Source organism: Anolis sagrei, chromosome 4 (assembly GCF_037176765.1).
Source record: "Anolis sagrei isolate rAnoSag1 chromosome 4, rAnoSag1.mat, whole genome shotgun sequence".
NCBI classification, from domain to species: Eukaryota; Metazoa; Chordata; class Lepidosauria; order Squamata; family Dactyloidae; genus Anolis; species Anolis sagrei.
In genome coordinates, this window is record NC_090024.1 from 162,291,373 (window position 1) to 162,317,869 (window position 26,497).

Sequence of the window (26,497 nt, forward strand, 5' to 3'; positions counted from 1 at the left end):
AAGGTTAATTGGATGTACAGCCAAAAGGATCATGAACATAAGAAAAACCTATGATAGGCCTGGCCTGATTTAAGGGACTATGAATTATACTTACAGCTTGTTTTACATGCTTTATGCACAATTTTCTTTCATCATTAGTCTAAGGATAAATTATTTTTTTGCAAATCTTTTATTTAAAACATGTATTTACTAAGTAGTTTCTGTGTCATATTACAACCATTTGTATAACTACTGTCTGATAGAATTACGCTACCTCTTCATAGATTTTATTTTAGAAGAAAGCTTGGGTTTATTTATGTAGGGGAGTGGATCACACTATAACAAACACCTCATGATATAGTATATAAGGGTCTTCTTGACTATATTTTTCTGACAGTTTTATGTTTGTCTACTTTTGAAAATTGCTTAACTTATTTATTTTATCATTCCTCACTAAAGACCAATGTCTATATACAAGGGTTATCCAGAAAGTAAGATTACAAGATTTTTTTAAAAAAACAAAAAACAAAGAGTGAATATATTTTAATAAAACTTACATGGATTATAGCATAGGCGTTACATTATTTTTCCATATAATCACCATTCAGTTCAGTTTATTTTGTCATCTGTGAGACAAGTTTTTGATGCCTGTGTCATAGAAGTTTCCCTCTGCCTTTTTCAGCCAGTTCCAATTTTCACCTCATCAACATCATCAGAAAAGTGTTTTCCACCAAGATGTTCTTTCAATTTAGTGAAAAGATGATAGTCACTGAGTGCGAGATCAGGGTTGTGAGAGGGGTGTAATAGTGAAACTGTTCTGGACTATCTGGAAAGGAAGACAAACATAGATTTGAAAGTAGCCACAAAGGGAATGTATTAAGATATGAAATAAGGTAGATGCTTGTTAGATATGAGATCCATACTGAGTGGTGTCAGAGGACTTGGGTGATGGGTTCACGGGTATGGGGTAAAAGGGTAGAGGTTTGATAAAATGTGATAAGTGTACAGCAATTAATATTGTGTATATGTTTTGCATTAGATGGTTTAACATATTGCTAATATTTTCTCTAATTTTTTGTATGTTATTCTTTTCTATCTGTTTTCCTTTTTTCGTCTCTTTTTGTTTTTGCATTATATATATAAGAAATATCCATGAAACCCATGTTGCACTTGATGGGGGAGTGTCTCACAACTTAATAGTGAAATGGAAGTGGATTAGAAAGAAGTGCAACAGTGTACTGAGAAATGCAACAAAAGGAGACAGCTTTTTATATCTCTATTTTTGCTACATATTCCTATTTTCAGGTTTTTTTCCCCTCATACCATCTATCAAAATTTGGAGAGTATGCCACTGCAGGCTCAAGGGTTGGAGACATAATTTATTATGTTAAATGAGTAAATAATATCCTAATAAAACATTTTGCATTTGCAAATTTGGAAACTCAGCCTGCCATTTAAAAACATTTGGAACCAGAATTTTCTGTTTCCTATTCTTTTGGTTTATCTAGAATATCAATGTTTCAGTTTTTCTCATCTCTGTACAAGTCACAATTGGCTTTGGGGAAAGCTGAACTTCTGTCTCTGACTGAGGAGTTATAGCTGATCAAATTGATTTTCTGTCTCTGCCTTACACAGTTTCACTTCTACACTTATTCTGTTTTAATACTTTTAATACCCTCTGGAGTGTATTGCTTTTGATAGTCATTTTTTTCTGTTTCTGCTTTCCATTTTTGTCTCTTTAGTTTATTATTCTGTGCCTCACCTTCTTGCTTCCTAATGTCACTTTGACCTTTACTACCTCTCAGTCTCTACCACTTTCTATCAACTATTTGTTCATCATTATCCAAAATTCACAAGCAAGTGATACCTCTATTAGACCTCTCCAAAGCATAAAATACACGATGAAAGCTTTTGAAGAACCAGGGACTAAAATTTTAACTCCATTAGCATTGGACTTGGCCCAATGAAGGTTGCTAATGGAGTTGAAATTGTATTACCTGCCTTTTATTGCTCATTGTCTGTAGTCCTCACATGGACAAAAAGTAGCTTCTATTTACATTGAGAATCGACCCCTTTAGACCTGGGGTCTTCAAACTTTCTAAGTAGAGGTTCCAAAAAGCCTAAATACACTGCAGATATCTTATTTGTAGTGCCAAAAATATAAAAAAAAATACTATATTTAAAAATGAAGAAATTTTTTTAGTTAACTTACCAGCATTTCAATGGGAAGTGTGGGCTTGTTTTGACTGATAATCAAGTTAATTCGGATTGTTGTTGTCGTGTGCCTTCAAGTAATTTCAGACAGAATAATAATAATAATAATAATAATAATAATAATAATAATAATCCTTATTTATATTCTGCCCTTCTAGGGGACTCAGAGTGGATTACACCTTTTACATACATGGCAGACATTCAGTGCATTTACAATTATATACAATGAGACAGACGAACACAAAGGCAGAGAAATCTCCTTTCATTTCTGGCTTCTAGAGGCGGTGCTCATCCCTGGCTCTGGGGAGGTGCTTTTTCTCCATTTTCAAGCTGAGGAGCCTGCATTGTTACCTCCTGGTTGTGTGGCCGGCAAGATTGCTTGGAGAGTCTTTTTACCCTTTCCCATCAAAATGGTACCTATTTATCTACTCACATTTGCATGTTTTCAAACTGCTAGGTTGGCAGGACCTGGAGCTTATAGATGGGAGCTCACCCCATCTCATGGATTCAAACTACCAACTTTCAGCAGCAGTTCAGCAGCACAAGGGTTAAACCCATTGCACCCTACATTTTATGCCAGGGGCTGTGTAAATTACCTTGGAGGCCTGCATCCGGCCTATGGAACTTCATTTGGGGGCACCTGCTTTAGATAATCAGGATTCACAAACATTTCAAATAGAATGTAGATCCATAGCTTTAACCTTATCACCATTTTTGCCCTGGCCTGATGAAGAATCCTGCAAAGTTTCAAAAATGTGCATTACATATTTTGTATTTTTAAATTGGCCCAATCATGCTTTGTAGTACGGCCAACATGGTCACCCCTGAATATATTTTCCCCTGTTAATTATTTTTCTGTTATTGGATATTACAGCTTTGTGTCAAGGCTGTAATATCTAAGGCACTTTTCTCACAGAAAGCACAATCAGCAGGGAGAAATAAACAGCTGCATTATACATCTTCTAATCCCTTTAATTTCTGTTATAAAATTTCAGCTTTTTGGTATGTAACTCAGCCTAGTCACCCATTCAGTCATTTTAAAAAGTGACAGAGGATTTATTAGTAAGGTGAGTTATTTGCTAGATTCCAGTAGAAAACATTTGGGACAATATATGAGAGCATGCTGTCCCCATGGGATGAGCCATAACCATGCAAGATAATATTTCTTGCAAACTTTTGACATAGTTTAAGATTACTTCTAATAATTATGAATTCTTACATTTGGTAATGAAGGCTCACTGTTATTGTTACTGTTTTGTGTATTGTAAGATAGATTCTGTACACTTTAAAGGCGATAATCTAATATAGGTTAAACACATCTACACTTTTATATATTTGTATGGATAAGTGTTTCCTTGCTCAATTCTTTAAGTGTTCATTCAGTTTACTTTGACTTGCATTTGCTATCTTCTGAATTCTGGTTTAAATGCAAGAAATGGAGCATGTATGCTGCACTTTTCAGTATTTTTCATAGATGTGTTTCTTTTTCTCCTTTTAATACCAAGTAGCTTATGCACATGTATGCATTGAAAAGGGTTTTCAGAAATCTAGCTTTGACACAATAATTTATCAGTTAAACACTCCACAGATCATATATCAGATAAACACTTCACAAAAATAATCATAACATTTTCATGTGTTACAAATATTTTTCTAAGGGTGTTTAACTGACATTGGATCTTGTATATTTGGGGGCAGGATGGGACAAAATGAACTTGAGAGAATCACAACTATGACAGAATCCCACTTATGCATCAATACAGCTTTTTTCAGCAGGGTTTTCATCAATGTGCACATAAACTGATGGCACAAGTGTGGATAAACATCAATGGATTTCAAGTAGTTAATCTTATACCTCATTCCAATATTCAGACACTGGAAAAATCGAGAGTATTTGTTATTTTAGAAGTGAAATCTCCTAATTTGGAAATCAAAGAGGACAAATAAAAACCCTCACAAAAGTGAAAAATAGTATTTGGATTTTAAGAAAAAGAATCATTTTAAGATACTCAGAAGTTCTACAAGAATTCTCCAACTTAAGCAGTTCTCCATAATGCATAGCTCTGCTCTTCTGTCTCTAATTTGGATGTAGGATTTCTAAGTGCATTTAACTAGACAATATAAGGTTCAACACCACTGAAATTTAGATCTGGTCAAAAGTTTTAAAAGGGAAATGCAGAATATGTGATATATGTTGCTTGCTTCTTATTCTTTTGCTCTTCCCACTCTATATTTTCAACTTTATTTGGCTTTCCTATCTCTATTGGAGATGAGGCCCTAAAGGCATGAACTGCTCTCCCTAGCGCTTTGCTAGAATTCCCTTAACTCGCTGTAATTGTTTCAAGCATCTATCAAGGCACATTCACTCCTGCCAGGAGAACAAAAATGCATAGGGTCACCTTGAAGCTTGACCTCAATACTAGGCAAACAAAAAAGACAATTGTGGCACACAGCAAGGACAAGACTTGGTTCCTCTGTTTATCTCATTCACCTTCTACATTTATTATCTTTCTTTCTTTCATCTTCAACAGAGTTGTTCTTTCTTTCCGTAGCTATAAAAACAAATAAAAATTGCCAGTGGTAGGTGCATACGTAGCTGTGAACAGTCACACTATGCCTGCTTTGTAGCGAGGGTTTAAGTGAGGGTTTTGCAATTTGACCTAAAACTTAAAAGTAACTACACACACACACAACACATATTACTTGTAATTAACTCCTTGTTGGTCTAACTCAAGTATATTACAATTATAACTCAGCAAGAGGGAAGTTCTTACATGCTACAGTGTGTTGGTGACTTTTAGGTTACTTTTATGGGTGAGTGGCTATACAAAATGTGAAGGAAGCATGTGACACAATTTAAGTGATGCACCAGGCCAAGCCTTATGTGTGTGTGTGGTTGTTTGTTTTGTTGTGTTTTATTTTTTGCTGTGGAGATAATGTCAAAGTGAACAGGAGGACCACTGACATCTGGTGGCTACTATTTTATTTCTTTTTGAAATGAAAAAGTAACATAGAATTTTAGTTTTATGTTGTTTCATACTTTTGTATATTTTGATCATTTATTTACATTCTTTATTTTTATCCCATCTTTCTTCCCACAAAGACAGCCCCCGAGTTATAAACATCCAACTTACATATGACTCATAGTTAAGAATGGGGCTGGAAGTGAAATCTACTCATCGGAAGGGAAATTCACTCCTGAAAGAGTTATCATGGGGTAAAGGTGTCTCAACCAAAGCTGTGTCACCAATCCTTGTTTCCACAGCAAGCCAATTTTTTCAAAATCCAATTATCACAGAGACAGAAAGTGAAGTGAAATTTTCTGAACAGGGATACAGACAGTAAAACAAACACCTCAGAGCTGTTAATCCTGTCCTATCCTTACCAAAGCTAAGAAATATATGTATATATATATATATTGGCTGGAGTTACACTTAAAAATGTACCTGTTCTGACTTACATACAAATTCACATTTAAGAACAAACCTACAGAATCTATCTTGTTCATAACTTGGGGACTGCCTGTATATGGACTCAAGATGGCCAATACATGCATTCATCAGTTGGTTTATATTATATTGTGGGGTTTTTTTTAGCTGGATATTTTTTTATTTGCATTGTATAGTTTTATGTTTTATTACTTTTTCCTTCCCTCTGTACATGAATGTGTACAGATGCACATATAATATATATTGTATGGCTTTGGCAGGACATGCTGGTTTTGGCGTCTTACTTGTGGAAATAATGTATATTGATGGTATTTACTATATAGATAAATGATGGTTAATGATAACATAGAGAGTATTTTTATTAGAACATTAAATAACTAAGATGTTGACTTGGAAATATAGTAGTAAAGTTTTCTATTATTATTTTGTTTTTTTTCTGAGTCTCAGTTTTACCCATTCATGACCAGGCTCCTGTTTCTATTTGGAAACTAAAAGTTTTTCCCGACACAACTGTTTTCACCGCACAGTTTGAAACTTCACATTTAAAGAACTTGCATCTGGGCCATTCATATTTAACATCTGCAACTTTCACATTTCAAAATTGATGTATCTCTCTTTTTTGTTTAGCTTCATTAAAAGTGGAGCTGAAAGTCCTTCAGTGCTAAATACTAAGCACTTAGCAGCAGGAACTGGAGGAAGTGGGCAGAAAATTGGGATGAGTCTTGGATGAGAGCCGAGCTCAGTTGAATGAGTGGTTGGATTTATGCTTGTTCAGAAGGAGGATTTTTGACTTTAAGAAGCAGTGTCTGTATAGTCTTGAGACAGTGTCCCCTTCATGCATTGGATTCACCCAGAAATTTTAGTGATTACAATTTGTGAGACATGAGAATATCTTACCCCTTATTCTTTAGATTTTTCAAAGATTGCATTTTTGCCAAATGTAATTTTCAAGGGTATAGCATGTCATAGTCTGATGCCCAAGGTTCATGCTACTCTCCCCACTCTACATTCTTCTGATGACTTTGTTCCTCCACGGAGATCTAAAATCAAAATTGGGAGGCTTTTTTAAATCTCTTAATATGCTGAAGAACTCAAGATATTGTCTATTCAGAATCATACTTTGAGCAATTAGGAAAGCATATGCTACAGTTTTACATGAAGCAGTAAAGAAATCTTCATGCTACACTTGTGATTTCTCCTATTTTTTTTTAGATTCAACTTTTCAACCAACATCAGATCTAAAAAGGCTTACAATATCAGTGAAAACAAAACAAAGCAATATCTAGTACAAATGTTTTAAAGAATTGAGAGTTCAATCCAACCAAAACAAATAAAAACACATTGCTTTAATACAACCAGTATCTGTAACATCCTGTTCTATGTTATATTTAATAATCCAGGGATATCCCTGATTAGCTCCAGAACTTGTTCAGATATCTCTTTGGATATTTTTTAAATGATAGATCTGGAACAGTCACCACCTTCAATATACTTTTGCACTACTACTCCCATCAACTTTATCCATTGACTCAATTGGCTGGGAATGATGAGAGAATCAATCTAGTGACTCTGGAGGGTCACAAATTCCCCATTTCTAATGTACTTAAAACAAGCATCTGATCTGTCCTGACCACAGTTCTCATCACCCACACATTTATCTCCCGAACTATAATATTGTTTGCAGGAAACCATTGTACTCATATCTAAGATGAATTTGAACAAAAAAACAACAACATCTGAACATTGGTAAGATTAAAGAGGGATTTCCATCTTGCTTTGGAACACTGAATTCAAACTCACATAATGATTGGCTTTTTCTTAAATAAAACATGATAAACATGTCGAGGTTCCTTCCAAATGTTCTGTTAATGCTGAAGGACATTCTTTTACACCTATTCAATATGTTGGATTTGAGTATTTTTAGCTCCACTTTCATTCATCTAAACTGTGTTCATATTCACCTAACCTTAGGAAGAGAAAAAAAGGTAAGTTTTGTCAATGTGCTCTCTTTGGCAGCACATATACTAAAATTGTCAATGTGTTGATGCAGTAGTAGAGTTTTTGTGAAAGTGTATTGAAATATCTTCTGAACAAAGATACTTGATATTTGTAAAAGGAAGACTTCTACCATTTTCTCCTTGCTTTGCCTCTTTTCATCATTAATATTTCCTTTTGCATGTGTTTGCGCACTTATTTATCTAGTAGAGCAACATTATTAGATTGTTTCATCAAGCATGTGACTCTGCTAAGAAGTTTTTTAAAAATTACTACCCATCCCATTTATAAGGATAATTTGTTTCTACATTCAATAAATTAGCACTGCATACTACCAAACAAATTATACTGTCATCAAACTTCAGTATTTAATTGGCACTCACCTGCTTCGCTTGTGATCAGGGACAAAAGTCCATGCTTCAAGATAGTTTTACTACTGTTACAGAAGATATGCACGCAGTTTTTCAATGAACTCACATGTTAAGATGATAGGATGATGTACATCAATGTTTCTCAAACTGTGCGCCTCCAGGTGTTTCGGACTTCAACTCCAGAAATCCCAGGCAGTTTACCAGTTGTTAGGAATAGTGGGAGCTAAAGTCCAAAACATCTGGAGGAGCATAGTTTGAGAAACTTTGATAAAGATAGTTGTTTTAGATCAGTTACAGTTAGGAGTGGAGAGAATATTTTAAAATATTTGAAAAATTGTCAGAAATATCAATGGATGGGAAGAATCGTGGACTGGTGAGAATCTGCACCACAGATGATAGTGAACTCTATATTTTGACTGCTTGGATGGGACAAAGACCATAGAATAGCAATGGAGGCCCTAGGATACATCTAAACTGACCATTTAATGCAGTGATTCCCAAAGTGGGCATTACCATCTCCTGGTGGGCACTGCAGCGATCCAGGGGGGTGGTGGTAATGGGCACAGGTGCATTTGGGGATGATGAATAACTGTAAGGGGGCAGTGAAAGCATAAAAGAAAGAAAATTTAGAAAAAATTGACTTCCAGGGGGTAGGCCAAATAAGTTTGGGAACCACTGATTTAATGCAAAAGGGCCCCAGATCAGGTCTGTGGTAGCCAAAGTCCCTTGATCTGCTCTCAACAGGACAATTTTAACTGACTTTAATTTACATTTAGTAAAGTTGTGCATGACAGAAGGAGGGGGGGGGGTTTGCTCTGAATTTTGGCCCACAATTTGGAGTATCCATGGATCTGGACTCATGTAAACAGATGGAATGGTTCAAAGATTGAATTGGCTACAACTGTTTTCATTGATATCCCTGTGTTTCCTAGACTCAGATTCTCAGGCACTATTTTAAGATAGCCTTGCCCTATATTGCCCTGTATCAGCTTATGTACTGTTTGGCTATCATGGAGCTGATTCAGAGCTAGAATGACAAGTTTCCTGCATTTCCTGTGAACCTCCATATTTCAGCTACCTTGTTATTCTAATATTTTTCCTATATATTTGGAAGGATAGTTCAGTGTATGTATGTGTGTAGTGAGATATGTGTGGAGGCACTTTGGGAAGATGGATAAGAGATGGAGAAAGCCCAATAGCCATTCCCCTGCCTCATGCCTTACTTATTGGCTTGGCCTAAGCCCTGTCCTGCAGTGAGGTAAGGACATAGAACTTCTAAGGTCTTTTCCTCCTCTCATGCTTTTAGGATAGTGAAGTAAGAGGAGGAAGAAAAACAAGAAGCTAAGAAAGAAAGATGAATAGGATGATGGAGAGGAAGAGAGGAGGAAAAAGGATAGGAGAAGAAATAGGAGGAAGTTGGAGAGGAGAAGAAAGAGGAAGGAGGAGAGAAAGAGGAGAGGAGAAAAAGAAAGGAAGAGGAGGAAGAAAAAGACAACAAGAAGGGAAAGAGGAATAGGATGGTGAAGAAAAGAGGAAGAAGATGAGGAGAAAGGTGAGAAGGAGGAGGGAAAAGTGGAGTGGGCTGCCGAAGAGACTATAAAATGTTTTTTGCTGACAGATAATAAATAATAGTTTTGTTCAATATCCATTCCATAAACTTTTACTAGAGTGATATTGCATTGCTAAAAATGCACAAAATTTGTAATTTTTAGCATTTCAGCCCTTACATTCAGGGCTGAAAGTTGGTCACTCTATCTGGGGCCCATAAGTGGTCAGTGTAGATGTGTCCTTAGCCCAAACTGCAAAGATTCTCAACAGGAATCTCTTTCTCAGTTTTTTTAAATGGGGGGGGGGTGATTTTATCTGCAATTAGTATTTATGAATATTCTTTGCATATGTGCTCAGATCTTTTATACAATGCTGTAGTGACAGAATTCACTTTCAGCTGCTTTCACCCCCATGGGTCTTGGATTTATTTATTTATTTATTAAAATATATCATTTCAAGTAATGGGATTTGATATTGTAAGACATCTCTAAAAAGATCTTCTTTGAAATACACATGCAAATGACTTGAACACCTCCCCTTTCACCACAGAAACCTTTGCAGTGACTGGGTAGTGACTTTTGAGTGAGATCGAAAATCAAAACGCCTTTTCTACATTAACAGCATCATCAGAATAATCAAATTAACACCCACCCCTACACAGAAGATAGAGCAATTCGATGCCATTCCTACATACTCTAAAATCTGGAATCATCAGAAAAGAGTTTTATTAAGTATTAAATCATGGTATCTAGGGTATATAATTCAGAAGAAAGAGACTTAGAGCTATATAACATAGTGCTGTAGATGCCTCACCAAACATCAAATCCCAGGATTTCAGAGGATGGAGCTTTGACTATTAAAGTAGCATCGAAGTGCTATGGTTGTGCAAAAATGAATCACCTAGAGGATGATTTGGACTTTACCATACAACCCTGTGATGTGTCTCTGAGATTTCTGCTGTAATGTAAAAAAAGAAGAAAAAGAAGAAGAAAACTGAAAAAATGAGGAGATTTGTTAAAAGGAAGTTGCAAAGGAGAGTCAAGAGTAAATATGTCACTGGCTCTTGGATGTTATTTTCAACCACTGCAACAGAAGTTGTGATAAAATGTGCACTTCAGATTAGGAAAGGTGCAAACAAATGCAAGATAACACCAGCATGGTTAACAAGCAAAGTCAGGGAAATTATCAAAGACATGAATATGCCTTTTAAAAATCTAAAAGAAAATGTCCAAATAAGGGAAAATAAGAAAAAAAGATAATCTCTGGCTATTTGTAATATGATAAAGTAAAAAAAATGAAGCACATGTTGCAGGAAAATAAAATGAGATGAAATATAGAAGTAGAAAAGCAACCATGGAAAAAGTTGGCTTGACATGATTACCGAAAGATGAGTGGAAGATTGCAGAGATGCTGAATGAATCATTTGCATTAATTTCCACTGTAGGGGATTTTGGCTAGATATCCATTTCTGAAGCAGATTTTTTAAGGAACCTGATAAATTAAGTCAAACAGAGATAGTAAGAAATGAATTTATGTGGCCAATATACCAATTAAAACATTATGGTGCCCAGTGGATATGCAGCAAAGATTTCTTAAAGAGCTAACATCTGAAAGTATTGGATCTTTTAACAATAATATGAAATAAAAATCCTCACTGTATGGATTGTTTTAAAAAATCTGAACATTAGCCAGTATAACAACCATTAAAAGAATCCAGAGGCTAACATGGAAATAAGAGATGCATTAGCCTAGCACGTGTTCTGGGAAAATGAGTAGAAGTCATAATTATGCAATATGGTGAACAATTCTTACTGAGAAGCTAGAAGCAATGATTATTCCAAAGGAAATCTTTCACCATTAAGGGAGCATCTCTATTGTAGAATTATTGCAGTTTGACACCACTTTAACTGCCATGACTCAATAGTATGGAATTGTAGGAGTCGTAGATTTAGAAGAAGAAGAAGAAGAAGAAGAAGAAGAAGAAGAAGAGGAAGAAGAAGAAGAAGAACTTTCTTTTTCTACCCCGCCTCCATCTCCCCAAGGGGACTCGGGGCGGCTTACATGGGGCCAAGCCCAGTAACATACAATTAAAATCAAAACAATAGCAAGTTACAAATTAAAAAGACACAAAACAACATAACAGTAATAGATAAACATCAAGCAACAGCAACCCAAAATTTTGGAGGGGGGAAGGAGGCCAACATACGAAGTGATTTAAAAGGTAAGTAGTTTGATAAGGTGTATAGGAATATAACTGGTCTTTACAAAGTCTTTAGCCTTCTCTGCCAAATGACAACTCTGATTCCATAGCATTGAACCATAGCAGTTAAAAATGATGTCAAACTGCATTGATTCTACAGTGTAGATACACCACAGATTCCTTTGATGTATAAACAATAGTAATCTGTAAAGAGTATATATATTTCCAGAGGAAATACTTTGTGGTTTTCCTCTTCCACAGCTATATTATATTTCTCAGTGTATATCGCAAGAATTCAGGAGGCCACACAATCCAAACCTTGTTGAAGCTCTGATGCAAATGGTTTGACCCTAGTCTGCCTAGCACCTGGTCTACTTCTGGGTGGGCTGACAAGATTTAGTTGTTTGCTCAGTTAACTTTTGTATACAACTTGGATAGGTATCCTTTGCCAGAGGCAGCTGCAATAAGTTCCCATATCAAAGGGATAAATCTAGGAGGCCTATGATGAGACAAATCCTCTTATACACCAGTAACTCCTTAAAGAACAGAAACAAAAAAAAAATAAGGACTGAGTGAATAGTTTTCACAAAAAAAGAAACATAACTGACACACAGTTCTGAACTGAAATTTGGGATCACTATCATCCATATATCAGCAGGCTGGACAGGATAGATATACTTGTATAATTATCCTTGTATAATTACACTAAAAAGGCCAAAAAAAGAAGAAGGCAGCAATATGACAATGGACCTGCCAACAATGGGAAGTAGAAAGTAGATGGATTTGACCTACCTATTCCATGCTTTGTGGCAGAGGTGGCTGAAGCCAAGGCTCTATGGAAAAGTTGGCTTAAACTGCCTATGCCCTAGTATGGCTAATCTTCCATAATGCCATGGCTTCATGGATCCAGTCTTCCAAGACAGATATTGATGGAATGGGTGACCAGAAACTAGCAACAGCTATAGCACTAATGTACCCCACAAAATATCCAATTTTGCCCCTAAGTGGCCCTGAATGTCCTCAGTGTGACAAAGGTAGAATTTTGCGATATTTTGGCCGTGGAATGTTTCATTCTTTTTTTTTTTTTTTACAACAGGAAGTGATCCAGAAATGGCAAAAGAAGTGGGAAATTCTACACACACTATAGAAGGTATTTATAATAGAGGGTATACTTGTTGACTTCTAAAGGGCCCTGAGGGGTTCACAAAGTGATTGTGAGGGCTGCATGCACTTTATACTCCTGTTAAATACAGGAATCAAGGAAATTATTCCTTAGCTCCCTAGCTTTTTCTATATGAATCAAGCTTATTTAGAAGTCTCAGTTCCTTGTGCCTGTGGAAAGAGTTATGGATGAGAACTTGGCTTTCATCCCATAACTTCTTCCCACTTTGTTTAGGGCATTTAGAGCTTAAACAGGATTTCTGCTCTTTCTATATTTATAGCACATTTAGTATTTCATTTCATTTGCTCCAAAATAACTGTTGTTAAACAAAGTGGAAGCTACTTTATTGTCAATTGTGTCCTCTTGACACTAGTTACTAAATGCATTATCATAATGTGGGCATTAGGATCACATTCTGGTAGCAATAACACTGACATATGCTTTATTTTTCCTTCTGCTTTAGTCATAACCAGTTCCTGTCAGGGGCTTGGGTAAATACAAAAAACAAAACAAAATCCCATGAATTCTTCACTCACATTAGATCACTGAAATATAAAGTTGCATGATCCCTAAGGTGCATTAGGTTCGAGTAAGAAAAGATTAGCCAGAATAAATAGTCATTGCATTGATACTGACTCACATTAACTGCAAATCATGTCTCAGGCATTGTAATAATTCATGCAGAAAGTGGGAATGAAATACAATAAAAGTAGAAGAGGGAAATCGTGTAAATAAGATCTTGTACATTTTTGAAACTTACTCTCAAAGTCAAATATGCATATTTATCTGCCTTACTCATTTGGAGCTCTGCTACCCAATGATTTCCTGTGAAATAATATCTGAACCTTTATGAATACTCTACAACAGGAAAGGAATGTCAATGAGGAAGCAATAACCCAGAACCTGGCCAGTGAAATACCCTTTCCAAAAGGTGGAATCACATAAGGTCAAACACTAATGTAGTTAATGTAGTTTTAAAAAAGTATGGAAAGGCAGGAGTATTTGAACAGAATACAAAATCAGTATTTAACACCTAGTTTAACAAAACCGTAGTTGCTGGAAGCTGTGTTCAAGACACCATGGTAAACTATCAGCCTGAATTTGCATGTTTTTTCTTCTTTTTACAGCATTGAAAAAAGATCTATAGCCACTACCATTTTAATTTTAGTGATGCACAAATTAAAATGAAAACTAATAATTTCCATAGCAGAGGAAACATCTTCCCATTTATATTTCTTCTTATCTTTGTTTCATCTTGCACAGCTAGAAATGTTATTTAGCAATTCCATGGAATTTTTTGCCTCTTTAATGATGCATTTTGACAAATGAACTCTAATTTTCACACATTTTTCACAATTTTTCCATTTTCTGTTAATCTTCCCCATTCATTAAAATATTCAGGACAACTTTTTCAAAAGATATGCATCCAAAAACCTACATTTATTTCACATAAAGAAAAGGAAAGAAGAGGACTTGTCCTGTAAATGAAAGAGAAAGGTTTGTGTGTCCGTTCATTAATAATCCCACAAACCATGAACTGGATGAATTTCTTTAAAACATATCATTTTCCACCCCTACTTTTGACTGTAACCCAGCAAGGAAATTAACCCTTATTTTCTGTCACTATAACTGGAATCCTGCTATAGCTCTGAAGTAGCACCATAAAATAATAAGACCAGACAACAAAATACAGAACAAAGAGACATTTATTGACCTATTTAAATTGCACTCCTGGGCTAACTTGCAGGGAGCAACAAAGAAATAGGTTGTTGTGCCCCATGAAGATCCTCACTGTTTACCCCTAGTTAAGCCCTTTTTGATTGGAGAGATTAATATTTTATGTATAGTTTATGTGGAGTCAGATTAGACAGCCTCTTTGCATTTGAAGCCTCTATCACCCTGCCACTTTAAGAATTCCCTCAGGGGCAGAGCCACAGGCAAGACACTTCTGGTTCTTGGAAGAGTCAGCCTTTTTGTGACTGGAAGGTGAAAAGAGAGGAGGGCCAGAGGGTATACAAAATAGCACATCCAGTCAGAGCTGTATTCATGTTCAGTCAGAGCAGGCCCGTAGCCAAGATTTTGATTCAGGGGGAGCTGAGTTTGATTCGGGGGGGGGGGGGCGAGTCTGAGTGAAAGAGGATCTACCCTAGCAAACCTTTTGTATCGTTACCCCAATGACCCCATGCATATGGGATATATTGAGCATGGTGATCCGATCATGATATGAATAAACGTAAAAGTTTAAATAATGAATAGTTAGGCCTTCTTGTGGACCACCATGAGAATTTCCGGGGGGGGGGGGCTGAAACCCCTCAACCCCCCCCCCCCCCCCCGGCTACATGCCTGTGTCAGAGTTGTATTTAATACTGAGACCATCTTGGAAGCAGCTGAACACCATACAAGAAAGAGACAATAATAACAGGAAATAGCCAGAACTGTATCTATCTCTCAAAGACTTTACCTCTCCTCGTAAAGATTTTGTAGTAAGACTCAGGAAGAGAGAAAGTCAAAAATTCTTGTCAGTTAATAAATTATTGTTTGATTCAACTATATAGTCTCCAATCTGTTTCCTGAGCAGCCAGTTCACCTTCCAAGTAGTTAAGATAGCATGGGGGCAGAACATGGGTCTTGGCAGAGGGACAGGTATCACCCCATGATCACCTCCACACCTTCCTCTGGGGTAACACCTGACCCCAGTGTCAGTCCACCCAATGGCTTCCTGGTCCAGACGTTCATTACTGGAGGGCTATTCCCAAGGCACTCCCTGCCAAGCCTCAAAACTTTACAAGAAAAAGTGGGAGTAAATCCCAAGCAGCCCCCAAAGCCCCAGAACCTAGAAAGGCCACCAAAGATGTGCCTCTTCACTCCAAATTGGGGATGCCAAGGTGAATGCTGAAAATGTTCTTGCCCCATTTCCTGCCACAGGAAGGGATAGGCATCCACCTAGTGTCTTTCCCCCAACAAAGACAAGACATCCTCAATCCCCTGCTTTAAATCCCATAGGAAGATCTTGTTGCCTGCATTTGATAGGTGTACGCCATCAGGCCTATAAATCTTCGGTCTCCAAAACCCATTCTCTAGGTGTTGCTTTATGCAACTCCCTCTTCACTTACATCTCACTAGGTCTAATGAATAGCTCTGGCTGTTCTGCCTCTCTGTGACTGCAGCTCAGGTCTTGCCATCTTTCAGAGCCAAATTTAAGAATTTGACAACAGAAATGTTGTTATCCCCCCTTTCCCAGGAGTGGCTGGATATAATCTGTAAAGGTTTGAGAGCACCATCTACCAATCCATTTAATCTCCCAGTCCTAAACCCATGGCATGAGCTGTGGAAGCTGCTCTGATTCTAAATGAGTGCATTCCAAACTTGGCTCCAGATATGCTAAGAACTTCCAGAGCCCTAGTGGTTACACTCTAGAATTGAAACTTAGTAAGCGGCAGCCCATTATCATGGCAAAACAAATGGTCCAGTGACACTAGTCTCACAAGACTTGCTAGTCTCTTCATAGGGACTCCTGTTACTTGCCACCAACCAATCTTTTGGTTGTTAGCAAGGCTAATGGGAGTTTATACTTTTATAATCACCTTTTCTGTTGTTGTGCAAGAAAATATCCAATTGCCTCTTTCTGTTGTTTTTTCTCCAGGCTACGCATTGTTGCTGCTTTATGTTGACCCAAATGGTTATAATTTGGCTGAGGTATATGTGCAGGAATTAATCTTTCATGTCATCACCCGGCTAGCAGCCACTTTATTCTCAAACCTCCTGCATAAATTTGCAAATGGAACATTATGCTCTCGTAGGGTCAAATCAGATCTTGGTTTCTATTTGAAGAGGATACATCTTTACTTAAGAAGTCAAAAGACAGGAATCTGTGGATTTTCTCTATGAGATACCAGTAATCCACAGTCCTGCATGCACCAGGTGCCTTCTATTTGGGTTTGGTTTCTTATGCTTGACTTCACAAGCTATTGATCATTCTACCCTGGATCCACATGGCATTTTATATTGTGTGCCTCTAAGATAAGCATCTCCTTGCATGCACACAACTCCATTCTTGCATTCAAGACTGGAGGGTAATATAGTCAATGCAACTACTTCTGAGAGGTAATTGAAAAAGCAGCAACCTTATGGGAATACTGAAACCTAAGTGGAAGTGATTCATGATGTAAGTTCTCCAACAGAAGTAACAGTGAGAGAACATGCAAAAAAAAATTCAGAAGCTATTAGCAGTGTTGATTACAATGGGAACATTCACTTCTAATGTAACAAGAGGATCACTAACTTCAGAACATGCAAATGCCAGGCCGAAGTTCACAAAACATTTTAAAATGTAGAATATAGTGGTGGGGGTGGGGGAGGATACAGTGAATCATCTGCCTGAGTGGTGGATAGATCATATTAGGAGTGATATTAGGGAGTTTAAAATCCCGTTCGGAAAGGAGATTACAAGCTATTTTTCAATGGGCAGTAAGCAAAACAAAAGGGGATGATTCCAGCAATAGTTTTTACCCTTTTGATATTTCCTTATCAAGTGTACAAAGCACAGCTCCATTCTATTTCTGTCTACTTATGAGTAAATTCCACTATAACAGGAATACAAAACACAGTGCTATAGCTTTCCAAGTTGCTAACCACAGTAAACCAGAGCTCGGCTTATCACACAGCACCTCTAATGTTGAATTACTAATCAGAGATAAAATGAAAAAAGCTAGCTGATAAATGTGGCAATCACATTGTCCAAAAATCTCTTTCCTGATGTAAAGGATTTCAAGCTCTGGGACCACCTTTAGTCCAAACTGGCATTTGAGAAATTACTTCTCAACTTTTAGCCATATATCATATATTTGCATCCATGGATGCTGTTGACTGTGATGTCAATGGGATGGTGAATCCACTCTTTTATTTAGTCAAAACTTTAGAGAAGATACCTATTTTAGGCACAGAATTCACAAATCTCTTTAAATTTGAACTAAACTCATAGTGGATTTTATGCTGACAACAGATACACCAGATCTGTATAGGACATGCACTATTATTCTCACTTATTTCAGATCAGACTTCTAGAGCAGAACCATGTCTTATTGGATGCATCAATTATACCTGAATTTTCCCAAGTGCTATAAAAAGTTAGGGTACAGCTTTACCAAGAGTATATTTTAAGGCAAACTTAAAGTGCCTGACTAAAGAAAAAATATGAGAAATTTAGAAGAAGGCAAAAAGATTTACATACCTCGGTTTTATAGATCATATGGAAACAACCAGAAGACTATAAATAGCTTTTGATTTATTATTGCATTCATAACTCAGCTTTCCTCAAACTTAGTGTGGTGCTTTCCTTACTATAGCTGTGAATTAATGTAAAAACACACACACATTAAGAAAAGTGTGCCAATTTCCATGTGATCAGAAAGAAATTCACTCTTGTGACCTTGTGTACACTGCAGTTATAGTGCTGTGATTTAACAATAACAGCCATGGCAATTCCCTATGGAATCCTGGGACTTGAAGTTTAGGGAAGAGTATACAATTATTCACTAGAGAGGCCAAGAGTCTCACCAAACTACAAACCCCAGGATCCTACAGAAATCAGCTATGACAGTTAAAATTATATGAGCGTGCCCTATAATAATGTGAAGGGCCATTGACATCAACAAATTGAGATGGATACTTTTTTACATTTCCAGCTGATTCCCTCCAAGCTTCATCCCAAAAAACTGGGCTATTTGAGTCTCCTCTTTACTACTAAGGAATTGTAGGAGAGGTAAGGTGAAAGAAACTTCATCCTGAATATGTCTGTATATTGGGTGTGTATATATCCATGCTGAATAATAATAATAATAATAATAATAATAATAATAATAATAATAATAATCTTTATTTATACCCCACCACCATCTCCCCAAAGGGGACTCGGGGTGGCTTACATGAGGCCATGCCCATCAGTACAGAAAACACAATATAACACAAAAACACAATAAAAAATCAGAAAATAAAATAACATAGAATGCTGAAGGAGATTATATATATACACAGACACACACACACATATATATACCTTGAAGGAGCTGGGGGAGGTGATGGCTGTCAGGGAGCTCTGGTGTGAACTGGTCCATGAGGTCACGAAGAGTCGGAAATGGCTGAATGAATGAACAACAACAACAACAATATATATATATATATATTCACATTTATCTTGTTATGTTATGTCCCAATGAAAAATTATGACTGAAATAACATCAATCGATGAAATTTATGGATGAATAGTGACTTATATTCAAAGGTACCAATTTAATCATCTTCTATACCACAAGATATCTAGAATGAAAGGAATGTGAATAATATCTATTACTCATTCTTCTTTAGCAGATCAATTTCACACTAGCAGTCTTCTTACAATTGCAGCCAACATTTGCTTGTATCTAGTTGGTTCTTTACTTAGAACCAGTGGCATTTTTTTAAAATGCTAGGTTTGGTGTTCAGGTCTTTCATGTCTTACTTAACAACTTAAAGTGCTAAATCCCTCCTGACTCCTCCGCGGTTGGTGGGAGTACCTCTCTGACACATATTGGGGCCAATTCTGTGTATGTCTTGCCAATTGGTATAGTAGGTCAGTATAGATGGACCCTTTGTCATAAAAACAAACATAGTTTTATACACAGAAATTTTACGTACATGCGGATTTTTTGCAGAACAAGCCCCTATGAATATTCCTTGTAAACTCTACAACTTTGAGGACTCTTTATTTTTATTTTTTTTGCAGTGGAGAGAAAGACCTGAAACATATTCATTCTTATTTTTATGAAGTTTCAACACATGATTCAAGCATGGAATCAGAAAGATGAACCTGCCCTAAAACTGTGATGTCATGCTCTCTTCCATAGGAATAAGCCCTATTTCAATTCAATAAAACTTACCTTTGTGCAGACATGCTATATTTTACCTTTACCTACAACTTTTTCTTTCTTGGTACAGATTTGGTTTGTTCACATGGGTTTAACATGATTCTTCAAACCAAAATCCAATATTATTATTATTATTATTATTATTATTATTATTATTATTGTGCAGTTTTCTGGTATTGTATATTTCTGCCGCTTCTGTGATGGTTCATTTGTATTTTGATTCTTTCGCCCACTTGTCAATGTATGTCCAGAATCAGCATCATCCACTGCGGTCCTTTTTATTCTGGGTATCGACCTAGCCAGTATAGACTTCGTATTGGTTTGCTTCACCATAGTGCTAATGAGTTAGGTGCTCTTGGTTCCACTCCTCAGCTGAGACCTCTCTGGCTTGGTTGGACCTGCTGGTAGTTACACTACCGCCAGCACAACTCTCAGCATCCTTGGAGCAGTTAAGCCCCCCACCACAACAAGGTGGCACCCATCGGGGGCTCAGAAAAATTCTCAAAAGCAAGCTCAATGGAGGCAATACCATCAAGGCCATAAATACCTGGGCCATACCTGTCATAAGATATACTGCTGGCATCATAAACTGGACACAGGCAGATCTGGACAATTTGGACAGAAAAACAAGAAAACTCATGACCATTCATAATTCATTACATCCTTGCAATGATGTTGACCGGCTCTATCTGCCTAGAAAGTCTGGGGGCAGAGGACTTTTACAAGTCAAACAAGCAGTTGAAGAAGAAAAACATTCCCTGGCAGAATATGTCAAGGAAAGCCAAGAACTTACTTTAATTGAAGTCAATAATCAATTAAACCCCAGGTCTCGGCGGTGGTCAGGGGAGCTTTTGCACAATTAAAACTTGTGCGCCAGCTGCACCCGTACCTTGGGAAGTCTGACTTGGCCACGGTGGTCCACGCTCTGGTTACATCCCATATAGACTACTGCAACGCTCTCTACATGGGGTTGCCTCTGAAGACTGCCCAGAACCTTCAACTAGTCCAACGAGTGGCAGCCAGATTACTAACAGGAGCGGGGTACAGGGAGCATAGCTGCGTCGGTCCCACCACCCTCGCAATTGCATTTAGTGGGGATGAGGGACAGGGCCTTCTCGGTGGTGGCCCCTTGGCTCTGGAACTCTTTCCCGCTGGAGATTAGATCTGCCCCTTCCCTCCTGACTTACAGAAAGCTGGTAAAATCTTGGCTTTGAAATATAGCATTTGCAGAATGATGATCGAGTCAATAACTGCCGATGAATTTGTGATTTTACTTTGACAACCTGGCTTTTTGTAATTGTATGATCTGCATTTTAATGTATTTAATGTATAAATGTATTACGATGGTATTATGTTTTATCCTACTTGTGTATGAATTTCCTGCTGTTAGCCGGCCTGAGTCCCTCTTCGGAGGTCGAGAAGACAGGGTTATAAAAGCTCTAAATAAATAAATAAATAAATAAAATAATCGGAAACTTCTCAAAGCACAGCAGACAAAGAGTCAGTACAAGAAAACTGCACTCCAAACCAGAGCTGACAGCTGGCACAACAAAGCCTTACATGGGCAGTTCCTTGTAAAGATTGAAGGAAAAGTTGACAAGGAGAAGACCTGGTTATGACTCATGAATGGAACTCTGAAGAAGGAGACAGAGGGCCTGATTCTTGCAGCCCAGGAGCAAGTCATCAGAACCAATGCAATTAAGGCCAGGATTGAAAAATCAGCGGATGACCCAAAATGCAGACTGTGCAAGGAAGTGGATGAAACCATGGATTATATCCTCAGCTGTTGCAATAAAATCGCACAGATGGACTACAAACAAAGACACCACTCTGTGGCCCAGATGATTCACTGGAACTTATGTCACAAGTACCACCTGCCAGCAGTAAATAATTGGTGGGATCATAAACCCGCAAAGGTCGTGGAAAATGAACATCCAAAAATACTGTGGGACTTTCGAATCCAGACTGACAAAGTTTTGGAACACAATACACCAGACATCACGATTGTGGAAAAGAAAAAAGTCTGGATTATTGATGTTGCCATACTGGGTGACAGTTGCATTGAGGAAAAACAACAGGAAAAACTCAGCCGCAATCAAGACCTCAAAATCAAACTGCAAAGGCTCTGGCATAAACCAGTACAGGTGGTCCTAGTTGTCATTGGCGCACTGGGTGCCATGCCAAAAGATCTCAGCCAGCATTTGGAAACAATAAACATCAACAAAATCATGATCTGTCAGCTGCAAAGAGCCACCTTACTTGGATCTACGTGCATCATTCGAAAATGCATCACACAGTCCTAGACACTTGGGAAACGAAATCCAGCATATAGATCTCGTTTTCTGTGACATACTGTGCTTTTATGTCAATAATAATAATAATAATAATAATACTTTATTTATATTTAGACCTTTCTCCCCGAAGAGACAGGGTAGATGCCAACAAACAAAAAAGCAAACATTCAATGTCTCAGTATAACAAATATAGACATAATATCCCAGAATAACCTCTCATGTGAAAATAACATATAACATGACATGTATAGATTAAATAAAATGTAACATATCTAAAAATTATATCTAAGATAAAACCTAAATATGAAACATCAAACATCCACATTCATTTGCAGGAGTCAGCGAAGGTTCACTCAGATATGTGGGTTGGTTTTGTGGCCAGTGATGTAATCTGGGTTAACATGATCTAACAAAACCCAAATACAATTATAGTTTTCAAACTGAGGTCTGATACAGGCTCTTATCATCTAATTCTCCTCCTCCTCTCCATATACTAATGCACAAAGATAAGTTTACAGTTGTTTTTTGAAGAAGAGAAGGGAGGGGACCACACATCAACAATTCTATTTTTCCTTCCAAAAGTAAATTTGTGTGCATTTTCCAAAATAATAATATTTCAATTTATATTTTAGTATTGAGGTGTGTGTGTGTGTGCTATGTGTTTTAGTTTTTCACATTTAAAAATGTGTTCACAATTTTGTATATAATTATTAGGGCTGTGCGATTAATGGAAAAATGTTTCAATATTCATTACAAAATTGGGGAAGGGGAAAATCATGTTTTTGAAATTATGAACTTTTTTGTAACTATAACAAAGTAACAATTTTTGTTACATTTTTCATTACGTATTGAGCAATTGGGGAAACTTCAGGGGCACATTTCTTCCTCATTTTTAGAGCTATCATGATAAAACTTGCTATAATTGTACCACACATTTTCCACTGTTAGCCCATCAAGTTTTGGAACTTTACACTCATCCACTAATTGTTGAGGAATTGTTTTTTTTTTTTTACAAACTATAGTTTTTTTAAAAAAAACCTACAAGAGCTCTCTACTTGAATTTTATATACACTGCACAAGATAACCAGGGTGAACTTTCCCCCCAAGTTGATTTGTAAAAGGTTAGACGAAAACCTTTATCCCCCCGCCAAAAAAGCTACAACAGCAATCTTCTTGATTGTCTGTCTTACAGTGTGTCTATATGACACACAATTAACCATAGAACTTCAACTTAGCACAGAGTTACACTATTACTTATTTACTTTAGTCCTCTTTGCAGATTCAATAATTTTACTTATTTATTTTTATTAGACTGACTCTGAATGGCTGGCTGCAGTAGCCCTCATTGGGGCTTTCTGATGCTGAGCAATGCATTCTGGGAGTTTAGGGCAGGGCCTTAAGAATCCTCTGCTACAGGAGGACTCACCTTCCCAAACTACATTTCCCAGAATGCTATGTTCTCAATCTCCCACCCAGCTTAGCTAGTCCTGACCCAGCTGCCCTTCTTTATGGTGACCAGCAAACAACCTGAGTCTTAATTTAACAACTAGCAATAGCTTCTTTGGCTTTGCCAAAGTTACTTAATGATTATACCAAAATTAAACTAACTGTGGGAGTGTTACAGAATCTTAACAAAATTATTAAGTGTCTTGATTCTTAATTTTTTCTTCCCCTTTCCTACATTTTAATAGTGATTCGTTTCAACAAATCTAATGAATTACAAATTATTTACGAGGACTAATGATAGTTTCGCACAGACCTAATGATTATTTCCTTTAAAATGTTTTCGGAATGTCATCAAAATGTGAATTTTCTAAGGATAATAAATTTTTACTCTCTTTCTTTGGCATTTCCAGGACATGTGTTACAGATATTTTCAAATAAAAAAGTAAGCCTAAACAAATTTATTTTGCATCTTTAAATTCAAAGGCTAAGATGAAATATAGATTAGATATTAGATTAATTTCTGTGAAATACTTTGCCTTCCTGGCAATACTTTAGTCTCTGATTATTACTTCACCCTTGTCTCATTGGAACTTGAACATGCAGTGTACAAATGTGACAAAGGAACTGAAGGACAGAATTATTTATGCCTGAGGTGTAATTTTCCATACATAAAATTGCTTTTTTCCCCCTTTCCCACTCCTTACATCTTTGTCATCAAACATGCCTCCAAGAAATGACTTTGTTTTCAAATATAATTTAAACAAAGGCAGTTCTCTGAAGTTGAAGAACTCAGAGCAGATGGCACAACAATAGGAAAACCTGGGGCACCTACTGTTCTTATATATGGTGAAGGGACAAACAGAAGGTAGGCATCCTGACTATAGAGTCTTCTTGTAGGAATTCTAGGGAGCTAATAAATTAGAGAGACATATTGGATCAAGGCCATCTAAGAGAATTTGAAAACAGGCATGTGGTAATTTATTGCAGGTCATGAAGTCCATGTCCTTGGTGACTTCAGGTGTGTCATTAAGACTTTTAATTAAGTTGGCATATACTATCTTTAACCATGTAATCATAGACATGTCCCATTTAACATAATTTTAAAGGAATTCAAACAGATTTGCTAAGAGAGTAAAGGACCTCAACCTATAAGTCAAATTCAATTAGCCCCAACTAGAGCAGTGCCACTGAATAATTGAGACTTAACCTAAGTCCCAGTGATACAATGGCATACTCCCATTTTACTTTCTCCTAGATCTGGGGTTATTCATTCTCACATTCTTTGCATCAGATATTGGAAGAAATCTGTAAATGTTTGTGAGTTCTTACCAAAAAACAAACTGACTGAAATTCTGAACCATCTGAACCATCAAATTTCATTACTGAAAGCATGGAGAAAACCATAGTCCCATTTCCTTTAATATAGTTCAAAGCTAGTGTTGTATCCCAGAGCTGGAACAACTCTGTACTTAATCACAACACCAGTTCAGTAAAATCAGCAAGCAGTTTATTGAAGGATATATAAACACAGCAGTAAAAACAGTAAAAATATTATAATCCAAAACAGTATAATCAAAAGATAATAGATAGTCCATGAACTTCAAGTTACAAAGGTAAAAACACAAGATCCAAGGATGCAAAATCCAGAAAAAGAAGACAACATGGAGACAGTATACAGAACATGAAACTAGAAATCCACTTGGATACAAGATGTTTATAAAACTCCTGTTACCCAGATTGATCTAAAATCCTTTCCCTTTTCCCTATAATGCTTTTCCTGTCTCATCAAACGAAAAGAAAATATTCTGATTACCTTTAGAACCAGATAAGGACCTTTTTGCTCTCTTTTCTAATAAACAGGCTGACCTTCGGCAATCTTGGGAACTCTCTCTTAGTTTACAAAAGTCTTGCCTTCTATCTTCTATCTCATTAACTTCTGCACCTGACAATTCATCCTCAGAAGACAGTTCCCCAGAGAAAGTCTGTCGTGGGCCACTTTCAGGAATTTGATCTTCAGAATCTACAGGAGAAACACTCTGTTTCATTTTCAAGCCATGAAACCTCAGGCCTTTCAGCAAGGCCAGAACTTCAAAGCTCAGGCTCAGGAAAACCATCATCCTCATTGGGATCAGACTCAATCACAGGCTGAACTATAACAGTTGGCTTCAAATTGCAGTGGCTAGACAACAAATAACCACAAAAGAACACAAAAGAAAGCCCTTAATGTGCATCAGTGCTCTATGGTTTGCATAATCACCACCCAGGCCTCAAACTGGTTCCAGGATTTCCTATCTAATCATCTACTCAGTAAAACCACTTTCTTAATACTGGTTAGATGTGCCTCATGTTATTCTTGCCTAACAGATAACTGTCAAAAGTGAATAGAATATCAAAAGTAAGAAATAATGCTTAATTCATTACCATAAACATGATTGATACATAGGGGTGTAATCCTGGCTTTCTAAGTTTTAAACATTAAAAACCTCTGGCTTCTCCTTTACCTCATACCAAAGGGGGGAAGCATCTGCCATCTGGTTTCCCTCCATTGATCTTAATGCAACATGGGAAGCCTCCCATGTTGCTGCTGCAGTGGTATATGCTGGTTCCTCTTCCCTTTTGCCACAGAGCCCTGCCAGAAGTAGATGTACATCATGGGATGGGAGCCAGTGGTCTCCATGGCAAAAGAGAAGATGAACCGGTATACACTGTTGCAGCAGCAACATGAGAAGCGACCCATGTTGCATTATAGGATCGATGGAGGGAAACCGGGTGATGGACACTTAGCCCCTTGGAATGAGGTAAAGGAGAAGCCAGACGATGTGGGTTGTACGATGGGCAAGTTTGCTCATATAATGAAGTTGCAAGTCTCCAGGTAAACAGAAAACAATTTTTCCTTATGGAATACTTTCAAATATTAAAACATGACTATCATCTCTC

At 37.1% G+C, this 26,497-nt stretch overlaps 1 long non-coding RNA gene across 1 annotated transcript in view; it reads right to left on the reverse strand.

Moving 5' to 3' along the window:
• Nucleotides 1–543: 543 nt before the first annotated feature.
• LOC132772711 (uncharacterized) overlaps nt 544–26,497 on the reverse strand; it is a 53,431-nt gene continuing 27,477 nt past the window's right edge. Inside the window, exon 3 of the long non-coding RNA XR_009631254.2 lies at nt 544–805. This is a non-coding gene — a long non-coding RNA (uncharacterized lncRNA). The remainder of the gene's footprint in view (nt 806–26,497) is intronic.